Genomic DNA, 13,364 nt, shown 5'->3' on the forward strand with positions numbered 1-13,364 from the left:
CAGTGATTGGTTCTTACTCCACCTTTATTTGGAGTTTCCCGGCATCGCACAACAGGCGTTGGCTTACGCTTGATCTCGCCGAACTTTATATATACTTTTCTATATTCGGCATGATACTCTTAGATTAGATTTCTTATCTTTGAGTTTCTTATTCGGCTAAGAGATAATGTGGTATTCAATATCCACTTAATTTTGAAGAAAGTAAGATAAAAAAAAATTATTATTATGGGTAACTCCATTGAGTCCTAAGATTATTCGTAAGCACTGGATAGCTTAGCATGAGGCACTAAATATCATGGTAAGCACTATCCAGTATTGTGCAATATACTGTATATATATATATATATATATATATAATTTTACTGTGGCAAAACCACTCATCACAATATTAAATTCTGTGGAATAAAGAAGTGTTGCTGTCTGTATCAACAAAACAGGTTGATAGATGGCGTATACGGGTTGATGTGCCAGAGTGTCACGTGACTAAACGAAAGTGCTCATCGGCGCGCCTACGAGGCGTGACCAGTCTTCGAAATGGAAGAGTCCTTGGAACAGCGTTATTCGATTAAATTTTGTGTGCGTTTGCAAAAATCGGCATCGGACACTTTTAAACTTTTAACATGATCGTGAAGCTTTCCACGATGAAGCAATGTCGAGGACAAGTGTTTTTCGCTGGCGTAAAACTTTTAAGGAAAGAAGGCAAAATGTGGAAGATCTTGAAAGTGAGGGAAGACCTTCAACGTCCATCACAGAGACAAATGATCAACACAGCAGTGATTATCATCAAGCACGTCAAAAGGAAGCGTCCATTGCTGAAGAATGGCTTCTTATTGCAGCACGATAATGCAAGGCCACATATTGCTGGTTGTGTAGTGGACGTTTTGCAGAAGAACAACACAGATATCCTACCACACCCTCCATACAGTCGATCGCATCGTGCGATTTCTGGCTGTTTCCTCAGCTCAAGAAACCACTAAGAGGCCGCCATTTCGAAAGCAACAAAGCATGTGTAAAAGATGCGGAGGCGGTTTTGAAACAACTCTAAAAAAAACGGACTCTCACATGTGTTTAAGAAGTGGACGCAACGTTGGGACAAATACAGGGTGTTCGGGATAAATTTGACATATTTATAATTAATTATATTTTTCCGTAAGTTACATGTATTAACACACACTTCTCTTCATTTAAAAGTTTGGACCCTTCTTCATTCATATACAAGATGTCAGAAAGGATGGATAGCTGGAACCCACCTGAATCATGGAAGAGAATAACTTGTATCATGATGATTCGTGCCCGCCATCAAAATAAGGATATTACGACTGCTGCCCAATGCTCCCTGAATACAGTAAAAACAATCAGGCATGAACTAGAGACTTGCAATAGTGACTACGAGGATGTAGCAAGAAGAAAGATCCCTAGCAGACGATCTGATTGCGTTCGTACAGCAGAATTCCTCGCAAATCTGCAGGAACAGGTGTTGAAGAACCCTGGCATTGGAATTCGGGCTTTGTTCGTGGAGTTGCTAACTGTAGTCAAGCCCTGGATAACAAGGGTAGCCAATGGTAGGCCGTATGTATGGCAGCAGGATTCGGCCCCTTGCCACACCTCTGGGAAAAGTCAAAAATGGTTGTCTGAAAATTTCTACGACTTCACCAGTCCAAATGTTTGGCCTCCAAACTCCCCAGACCTTAACCCCATGGATTATTTTGTATGGGGCGCAGTTGAAAAAGACACCAATCGCACTTCCAGTAATACAAAAGCCCAGTTAATGGATAAAATTAAAACAGTTTTTGCGGCCCTTCCCAGGGAGACTGTAGCATCAGCTTGTTCGAGGTTCCGAAGCAGAATTGAAGCTGTGATCGATGCTAATGGTGGTTATTTTGGGTAAATCTTGTTGACAGTATTGTAATTAACTCTGCCTGTAATGTTTTTTTGTTAATTCATTAAATTTAATAGATACAAAGAAGTTTTCTTTTTCCTTACGAAACTGTCAAATTTATCCCGAACACCCTATACATCGAGTCTCACGGTAGTTACTCCGAAAAAGACCATGTAAATGATGACAATTAAAGGTAATCTGTTTTCTGTATAAATATAGTCTTATTACTTATTGAACAGCCTACGTGTATATATATATATATATATATATATATATATATATATACAAGTCAAGGCAACTCATGGTAAAAGTAGAATAAGCTCTGCTCACTCTTCTTCTTCTTCTGCAGCTTCTCCCACTTAAGTGGGATCACTGTTGATAATGAGTCTCCTCCACACCTTCCTGTCTTGGGCTGTCACCACATCCAAGTTCTTCATCCTCAAGTCCTCTTCTACCAGCTCCCTCCATCTCTTCTTTGGCTGCCCACGCTTCCGTCTTCCTTGCACATCCATCTGCATGACCCTATGACCCTTCTTCCCATATATTCGTCCTCCCTCCTCATCACATGACCAAACCATCTCAGTCTTGCCTCCTGTATTTTCGCTCCTAAGTTCATAACTTTCACTGTTCCCCTGACATAGTCATTTCTCAGACGATCCTTTCTGGTCACACCGCACATCCACTTAAGCATTCTCATCTCTGCTACTTCCATCCTGCTGATGTTATTTTTCCTCAGGGCCACAGTTTCTATAGCATATGTCATAGCTGGCCTCACTACTGTCCTATAGATTTTGCCTTTCAGATTGATCGGCACCCTCTTATCGCATAACACTCCAGCCATCTCCCTCCAGTTTCTCAAACCCGCTTGTATCCTGCATCCCACTTCCTTTTCAGCTCCTCCATCTTCTTCCACTGTTGAACCCAAGTATCTAAAGTATCTCACCTTTCTGGTGACTTTTTCCTTCCAGTACCAGATCTGTCTCCTGTCCGCCGCCCACTGTGCAACACATATACTCTGTCTTACTTCTGCTCGGTCTCATACTTCTCTCTTCCAGTACTTTTCTCCATCTTTCCAGTTTAGTTCCTGCTTCTTCTCTTGAATCTGCACACAGCAAGATGTCATCTGCATACAACATTGTCCAAGGCGGATCTTCTATCACATCCTCTGTTACCACCTCCATCACAATATTAAACAGAAACGGACTTAATGCTGACCCTTGATGCAAGCCAACTGTTACTTGAAAACTTTCTGTCTGTCCCAGACAGGTCCGAACACTTGTCTTCACATTTCTTTACATTTCCCACAACAACCTGACATATTTCTGCAGCACCTTCTTCTCCCTCAGACTTCTTGCCTTGGTACTCTATCGTATGCTTTCTCCAGATCAATAAATGGATGTAGCTCCCTTTGTTTCTCTCGATACTTTTCCATCATCTGCCATAACCCAAAGATAGCATCTGTTGTTGATCTACCAGGCATGAAACCAAATTGTTCCTTTTCAATCTCCACCTCCTTCCTCAATCTACCATCAAGAACCCTTTCTAGGATTTTCATTGTGTGGGACATCAACTTTATTCCTCTGTAATTTTTACAGTCTTTTGCATCCTCTTTACCCTTGTAGATGGGGACAAGAGTATACTCTCCCTCCATTCCTCGGGTATATTTTTTGTTGGCAAATTTTCATGAACAGGTCCCACAGCAGGTCAATTGCCTCTTCCCCCAGTGCCTTCCATGCCTCCACTGGAATTCTGTCGGGGCCCACCGATTTTCCATTCCTCATCCTCTTCATGGCTTCCATCACTTCCACTCTACTGATGTTCTGCATCATCCTCCCGCCTCAGAAGGCTGCCCATCTCCACTGTGAGTCCTTGCATTTTCCTCATTCAAAAGTCGCTCAAAGTATATTTTCCATCTGTTTCTTATGTCCACATCCCTCCATAATACTCTTCCTTCAGCGTCTTTGATCTGCTTCACACGTAAGATGTCATTTGCTACTTTATTTCTACATTTCGCTAGTTGGTAAATTTTTCTCTGTCCTTCCTTTGTTTCTAATTGATCATACCGATCTTGATATGCCATGGCCTTCACCTATGCCACAACTCTCTTGGCTTCTTGCTTTCTCTCTCTGTACACCTCTCTGTCCTCTTCCACTCTTGACTCATCCCACTTCTGCTTTGCCTTCCTCTTAGCTGTCACTGCCATTTGTATATTATTATTCCACAACCAACCCTCCTTCTGCTCTCTAATCTTTCCAGATGTCTCACCAAGCACGTCGATTGCACATCTCAGGATTACTTTTGAATTATGTTTCCACCAATCTTGTACACTTTCCAGTCCATCCGAAATCCTCTCTAACACCCTCTCCCTAAAACGATTTCTCACACTCTCCTCTTTTAAGCAAAACCACTTAATTGTCTTCATCCTATGGCATCCAGAGGTTCTTATCTTCCATCTTATTTTAAAGCCTGCGCACAGCAGTCAGTGTTGCTGTGCTAATTGATCTGCTGGAATTACTTTACAATTTTTCACAACCTTAAGATGTTTTCTTCTAGTCAAAATGTAGTCAATTTGTGAACTGTTGTTACCACTCCTAAATGTTATCAAATGTTCTTCCCTCTTGTAGAAAAAGGAGTTCACAATTGCCAGATCAAACGCTACTGCAAAGTCCACAACCCTCTCTCCTTCCTGGTTCATCATTCCCACTCCGTGGCCACCATGCACCCTTTCACAGTCTCTATTCTGTCTTCCTATGTGTCCGTTCAAGTCTCCTCCGACAGTCACCATCTCATTTTCTTCCAATTCCCTCATTTCTTCATCTAACATGTTCCAGAACTCATCTTTTTCCTCTGCTGTACAACCAACTTGCGGAGCATATACACATAATACGACCACCTGCTCTTCTCCAAGACCCAATTTCATTCGCATGATCCTGTCGTTTCTTCTACCCACTTCCAGTACTTCACCCTTCATTCTGCCACACACTACAATTCCTACACCCTTTCTTCCCTCGTTATTCGCTCCAGAGAAGAACAATTTATATCCATCTCCCAGTTCCTTTGCCTTCCCCCCCTTCCACCTTGTCTCCTGCAAACATAAAATGTCCAACTTCCTCTTCCTCATTATGTCTGCCACCTCTCTGCCCCTTCCAGTCATGCTTCCAACATTCAGTGTTCCCACTCGCAATATCCTCTCCACCTGCTGGACTCGCTTCTTTAACTACACCCGCCCTTGATGCGGTAGTCCTCGTCCACTTCTCGTAGCTGTAGGGCGATGTGGCTGCGCGTCGCATAAGGGGGTACACCCTAGCTCTTATATCATTTTCTCTTTGAATTATATTTGAAAAATAAGCTCTGATCACTATTCTTAATATTTACCCTTAATGCACAGCCCATCTCCTTGAGGAGATGTATGATGCTATGTATTAAAGGCAAGGGGCCACTACCCAGACCGGTTTCGACCTTTATTGAGGTCTCATCAGTGGGAACCAGGCTTGAAATTTCAAGATTTTAGTAATACAGAGCTAATAAGTATTTTACCAGAACAAGTTACCATAAGGTGTTTTAACCTTATTAAATAAAAATCTCTGGATGAGATATAAATGAAGAAAGTATTTTACCTTGGGTATAATAAATGTTAAAGATACCAAGCTATATATATATATATATATTTTTTTTTTTTCGAATATAGATTTAATGACTTAAAAACCGAGGTAACTTATAAAGTTTTTTATGAGAATAATACAACTAGTTTCAGCTTATAACAGCCTTCATCAAGTATTCATTAAAGGAAGAGAATAGTAATAAACATTGCAGCATCTAAAAAACTGAAAATTACAGGTAAACACATAATTGGAACAAAAAAACGTTGTATTTTTTAAGTTGTTCTAACTGGCACGCTATTGTTTATTGCGTGTGTGCGTGCAGGCTCTCGTGGACGCCAATATTGAATAACTGCAGTATGGCTATCTGGGATGTTATATCTCAAATTGCTGTTTAAGTGTTCAGGATTCAGGATGATTTCCCTGGATTCCACGATTTTTCTTTCGAACTCAGCATCACAGCGAAAAATATTTTCTGATTTATTCCAGCAAACGGAGTGACTTTGGAGATTATCATTAGGATTGTTTGAGAATAGAAAAAGACTTGACAACGCAGTTGCACGTGATATTTTATAGGAGATATCTCTCTTATGCTCCTCGATACGTTGTTCAATGGATTTGTTGGTTTGTCCAAAATAAGGGATATTGCAATCACACCATAATTTATATACACCTGGATATTTTAAGTTGTGATGAATAGGTTTTGGATGGCTGATAAGAGTACGGATTTTTGGAAGTGTGGTGAAGAACTTCCTGATGTTGTATTTTTTAAGGACCTTAGCCAATTTGTTAGAGACTGTACTAATGTATGGGATGGAGATGCTACCTTTAAAATTATTATTAGTTTCTGCTGTGCATGTCTAGGAGGATCCAGAAGAAATTGATCTACCATTCACAAAACCATGCTGTCCCCCATACAGTATCCCATTTTCATCTATCCATTCCTGTATTTTACCCTTGACTACTTTCTCCCAAGACCTTGACAACGACTTCTGATATGCTAATCGGTCTGTAATTTACAACAGCAGCCTTAGAACCTTCTTTATGCAGTGGAACTATTTTTCCCTCTTTCCACCCCCTCGGGACTAACCCAGACCAGAGACTCCAATTAAACAAAATGGTCAAGGGCATTGAGAATTCCTTAGCCGCTTCACATAAGACATGAGCTGCTATACCATCCAATCCCAGAGATGTATTGACATTGAGGTTTTGTAATAGACTATTCACCTCCAAATCATTCACCACAATTCCCGCATAAGCTGTTGGTTCCTTCATTCCTGCAATGTCACCACTTGGATGATATATGCTTGCAAAGTGCTCGCTCAGTAATTGCACTATATCAACTGATTCGGTTACCTCCCTACTATTGGAATTCTTTCAAATCATTTTGCAGTATACATTTTTTCTTTTACTTGCAATATATCGAAAAACTGTTTGGGATTCTCTTTAGCATGCAGGACTAATTTTCTTTCATATTCCGCTTTTGCTTTTCTTACCACACTCGTTACCATTCTGGCCTGCGCTTTATACCGTTCATGTGCCTGCAGGTCACCTTTCTCCTTAAATTCCCTCCACAGTTGTTTCTTTTTTTGCAGCTCAGGTTTAATGGTGTTATTCATCCATTTAACCCCCTACTTGATTTAATATTCGGACTTTAGGTATACAGTCAGCCAACCGCCTCCCATGCACTATCAACATCCAGCCCTTGCAGTTTAACATGCCATGACACTGAACCAAGCAAACTCCTAAGTTTGTCATACTTACCAGCCCGGTAATTCCACATGTGCCCTGTCTTAATTGAAAATTCCACACATTTAGCCACCTCCCAAGTCAAGACCCTATGATCACTCTCACCAATTGGTGGCAACGTGGTGATATTCGTTACAGCCAAATTCTCAGATACAATTACTAGGTGTAGCACTCTCTGACCCCTAGTATTTTCCATTACATGCTGTCGCAGATAGTTATCCCTTAATAACTGCATAAAATCCAATTCCTTCTTCTCATGTGTCCTCTCCTCCTTCCAATCAATGTTACCATAGTTGAAATCCCCCATAATAATTACCTTCCTTCCACTCATTGCTTCTATTTGCTTATGCATACTATCCCACCATCTATTCCATCACCTGTTCTATAGCAGCACCCAATTGTATATTTTGTTCTGCAAGCCTCAAATGTGCTCTTTTCTCTATCCAGCAGTTCAACTTCTATTCTTCTTGGCTGCAGTTCATCAGCTATCATCAGTAACCCCCCACCACCATTTTATTCTCCCTGTCCCTCCTGAACACACTATACCTCTCACATTCAATACCACTAGCTATATCATCTTCTCTCAACCATGTTTCACTAATGTAAATAACCTGTGGCCTGGAAGAGCCAACCAAGGCCAAAAATTCTTCCTTCTTGTTCCTAATACTCCTGGCATTATTAGTATACATGAAATGCATAAGCCCGTTAGTCCCACCCTTATATTGATGCCTTATACTAACTATCCCATTCTGATTTGTTGTCCTTCGTACTTGGGCGAATTGTACACATTCATACACTCAACTGCCTCCCTAAAGTCTGCATATCTACTCCCCCCCCTTAATAACTCTAGTTTCCCTAATTCTGCACATCCACTTCCACTTCATTCAACAACACGTTTTCAAGTCTCCGCACAGCAAATCCATTCAAATGTCCATCTTATGTAAATTTTTTCGCCCATCAATCTCACTCCACGGCACTCCTCTTGCATAACCTGCACATAGAGTCATTTCTATACTTTGCTTAAGCCTTGGTGCTACACTTTGACTTTTACCCGTATGAAACCACTTGTGAATAGGAATGTTTTTACAGTTTCAGCACTGTAAAAAGTTTAACTGACTTTCTTCTCCATATCATGTAAATTGCCAGTAACTTTACTTTTATTATTCTAGATTTATCTCTTTTCTTCACTTAAAATAATCTATCTTGTTGCTTCCTAAATATATGAAGCTCCTAGCCTTCTACAGCTCATATCCATTAACTAGCTCAATGCTGAAGATTAAATTTGCAGTAGCTGAGCCATATGCTACCACCACTAGTGTGGTTCTACAGGTGCATGACAATGATGAATTCTGATCTCACGAATGATGCGGAGTATTATTTTTTTTTCTTTTCGGGCATGTACATTCACTAACAAGACATTAGAATTGTCTAATGGTGTATGTCCATTTGACAATTCCCCCAACAGTTCAAAAAAATAATAATAATCAGTTAATGCCTTTTTGTTCCCGTATAGGGAGTAGGCGAGCCCTATCTAACTTTTGGGGACTGAGTGGGCAGTTCAATCTCCACTGGTAGCCATGACCGAATTTAGACTTGATGAGGCCCTAAGCTATACAAAACCCAAAGGCCCCTACTGTTTTAAATTACATCAGCTGGTCTTGTTTTTTTATTTGAGGCCCTGGCAGATTGCGAAGCCCTAAGCTGTAGCTTTATTAGCTTATACGTAAATCCGGCATTGGTGGTAACCAATCAGAGATAGCTAACCCAAAGCTACCACTAATTAATTGGCACGCAGCGAATGCAGCGGCCAGTAAGTGGCGCAATCTGTTGGTCCCTAACCTTAACACAATATTTTTAATGTCTGAAAATAGTGTGGGTTCGACGGCCGATTTTCTTGAGTTTGCGGGACGAAAAACCCGAGTTTCCGGGAGGAAAAACACGAAAGCCCGTGCCAGAGATAGACTAACTCTGGAACCGGTAGAGAAAAGGCTTAGAAAAGGTTCCTCTAGTCAGCGAGTAGATTGGAACGACTTTCGTCGTGCGGTCAAGCGCTGTAGAGTCAAGTGCGGACAAACACCACATCTACTGGGCTACACAGGCTCCCCCCCCCCAAGATTTAACTTTCTGAAATATAATTCGAATCTCTGCAACCTTTAAGTGGTGTAAATGGGTTTATTCTTAAATCCTGAGTTCACACAAAGCAGTGTGATTTAGCTTTTAAATTACACTTAAATGCAAAGAAAACGATAAAACAACTAAAGTAATATAGTTTAATTTGTGGACTTGATACTTGATTAAGATACTTAAAATAGCATGGCTTATTTTTATTACACGGTATTTTAATGATTTGATTCATAAATCATGTCAGATTACAATACAGGTTTCTTCTCTGATTAACAAACTAATAGAGTGATACCTCGGCTAACGAGTGACCCTACTAACAATTTTTCGGCTAACGAAGATTTTTTTCGTTGTTTTTCGGACTCGGCTAACGAATGTTTTAGTGGATGCGCGCGCTAACATAAAGCAGCAAACATGAACGGTCGGGCCATTCCATGAGCTTATCTTTTCCATCTATATGTGTGTGAGACAAAGAAATGGGCTTACCTGAAAAGGCTGTGCTTCTTCTAGACAATGCTCCAGGGCATCCAGCTGGCTTGGAAGATTTAGAGCAGATTTTAATTTCATCAAGATAAAATTTCTTCCTGCAAACACCACATCTATTTTGCAACCCATGAACCAACAGGTCATATCAAACTTCCACAAATTGTATACAAAACACATGTTCCAAAGATGTTTTGATGCAACTTCATTTAACAGTATGACTCTGAGGAATTCTGGAAGGATCATTATCATATCCTTCATGCTATTCAAGTCATTGCCATGGCAAGGGACGAAGTGTCAGTTAGGACATATAATGCGGCCTGGAAAAAGTTATGGCCAGACTGCTGCAAGATAAGAAGTGCTGTTTTCAGTGTTCCATATGCTGAAGATGCTGCTGGGGTACTTGCTGCTGAAAATGCTGACATTGTAGATAAGATAGTCTCCTTGGGCAAAGCATTACATTTGAAGGTAAATGAAGATGTAGAAGAATTAGTTGAAGAACACTCAAAAGATCTGACAACAGATCTTGAAGAGTTGAAAAAGCAACTGAATCAGGAAAGACACAAGGAAGATAAAGAGTGCTCATCAGAGGGGGGGGGGACAGCAATGAAAAGGAATTGACAACAGGTGACTTTGTGACCTTTAAAAAAATGCTGCATTACTGGGAAGAGTTTGTCTTTGGCTACAAAGTAGCACCCCAACAAAGCTGAAATACTTTGTGCCTTGGTTGAAGACAAGTGTCTGAATCACTTTAAAACATTCTGAAAAAAAAAGAGAAGTTCAATCAACTTTGGACAGATTTTTGACTTCTCCTTTAGCAAAGAGACAGATGTCAGCTACCGAAGAAGAGGAGACTTACCTAATAAACTTTTAAAATTTTGAAGAAGAATATTAAAAACGTTGTGTACATATTTTCAGTTTAGTAAAGTGTGTATAAGTGTAAAGATCGTCAGTTTTTTCATTCTACTTTCCATTCTCCTTCATCTAATTGGATAGCTGTTCATCTCAGCCTTTGGGGAGGTTTTGCCCTTTTATAGTGTGCTTTTTACTATTTTATAAAACTAATCTTTAAATAGTAGGCAGCATCCAGAACGAATTAAACGATTTTCTATAAAAACTTACGAGAAATCACGCTTCAGCTAACGAATGTTATTCCGGAACGATTTATCGTAGGGCTGTATTATCTATAGCTTATATATATTCTACATACAGAAATAAAATAATCCTATAACATCTTTTATTCTCTAATAGAGATTAGGCGAGGCTGCTTAGACCTACCTGACGTTTGGAGACTGACAGGGATAGTTCAATCCCCACAATAGTCAATCAGAGATAGCTAAACCAAGAGTGACTAACCATACACAGGATTCGGTGGAGACAGGTGGATGACAAGTGTTGCAAACTCATGGTCCCTAATCCTAACACTTTTTTTTTTTTGTTATTGAAAATAGCACAGGTTCTAGGTTCGATTTTCTTGAGTTTACTGGACGAAAACCCTAGTTTACGAGAGAAAAAAACACTTGCCCGTGTCAGAGATTGACTAACTCGGAAACTGGTTGAAGAAAGTCTCAAAAAAAGTTCCCTTAGTCAGATTAAGTCGCCATGCTTTGAGCAGTGTCGCGCCATAGACGCATCCACTTCACTGAGCTACATAGGCTCATTCATACAATTTTGATTAATTGAATAGTAAAAAAAGCATAAACAGCTAATGCCTTTTATTCCGTTATATGGAGAAGATGACGCCGTTTAAGTCCTGACTTTGGCAGACTGAGTGGGGGGGGGGAGTATTGCAACCTACACCCACCACCAGTCAGAGATAGCTAACCAAATACTATCACTAATTATAAGCTGCAACTGATGAAGAGACTGTCAACAAGTGCTACCATCTCATGATCCCCCCTCCCCCAACAGTATATGTTATTATCTGAAATAGTGTGGGTTCTAGTTAGTTTTCTTCAGTTTACCAGATGAAAAATGGAGTTTCTGCGAGAAAAAAACGATTTGCTCATGCCAGATGAATGTTTATTCATATTTATTGAAGAAAAGCTTAGAACAAGTTCCTCTTGTCTGCTTCTGCACTTGAACTTAAGCCCATCTTTGGGTGGCCTAGTGCTGAGGATGCTGGTTCTATTTCCACTGAGACTATTTTTATTATACCAACAGGACACCACTTCCTCTGAGCTTTACAGACCATACTAATTAAACTGTCAAATATATTAAATTCTAAACAGTTCGCTTAAATTGAGCTAATTATACATCTACACAAAAAACATTTACAGTTAATGATGTACTATTTTAGTTAAGACAAGAGAACATGTGGGTTAAAGAAGACTAAGTTAATTGAAATATTTCTTTATTCATTAAAATCATAGTTTAATCTTTAACAGTTTTCAGTCCGAACATCGGTAAATTCGCTATTATCTTATTTTGTTCACGCATAGTTTGCTATATAACACATCTCAGCAGTGCCGTTTCTACATTTAGCGGGATTCTGTGCGAAATGGAAAAGCCGGACCCATGAAAGTTAGTAACATTTACGGATATTTTAAATGGAAGAATATTATTACTATTTGACACCTCCAGGGAGTCCAAAGACTCATCGAGGGAGAGTGTGCCAACAGCATCGAACGATTGGACCCCTTCCAACTACTAACCGCGCTCAAACTTACTTAACTGAGCTATTAGTAGCAGAGGCTCTACCAATCGACCAACCTTTGAATATCTTGTTAATTAATTATTAAATCAAATATGAAAGATATTTATGCACATAAATAACCAAATATGCTCTTTAGCATCAATTTAAGTAAAGGGAAAAAATAAGTTAAAAAATAAATGTGTTTGTATGTACATGATATATTATTTTATTATGTAAGTACACATTATCATATAAATAAGCCAGAACAATGATTTATTTAATATAAAAATATGAAAAAATTATCCATTTTTACTATAAAGAATGAAATATATGTATAACAACTTATAAGATTTAAAAGAAATCTTAATATATTAAATTTTATTTAACCTAATGCGTGTATCAATAAAATCATTTATAACGCTATCAAAATTCAATTTTTTTGCAATTTCTTGCTCTATAGATATTATTGCCAGGGACGACAAATGTTCTTGAGACATAGAAGATCGCAAATAGGTTTTTATGAATTTTAATTTAGAAAATGACCTTTATGCTGATGCGACCGTAACTGAACTGGTCAATAATATTTTAAATATCGTAATGATAAATAGCTTTACTAATATGTTAATGTTGTCACATTCTAATAACTTTACTATTTCTGCTGGTATTCTATCTGGTCCTAGGGCTTTACCATTTTTAGCTAAGTTTAGTGCACATTCTACCTCTGATCTTAGAATACATGGACCTTCCATATGTTCGTAAGTACACATGGTTTAAGCTACCACCTCGAAGATTGTATACTTGGCGATCACCACAGGATAATATGGGAATATAGTCAGAAACCAAATTGATTACTTGCTAATTAATCAACGATTTCGAAGTTCTATAAAGAGTACAAAAA

The sequence above is a fragment of the Typopeltis vanoorti genome, chromosome 7 (assembly GCF_054136105.1).
Source record: "Typopeltis vanoorti isolate ZY-2024b chromosome 7, IOZ_Tvanoo_1.0, whole genome shotgun sequence".
Classification (NCBI taxonomy): Eukaryota; Metazoa; Arthropoda; class Arachnida; order Uropygi; family Thelyphonidae; genus Typopeltis; species Typopeltis vanoorti.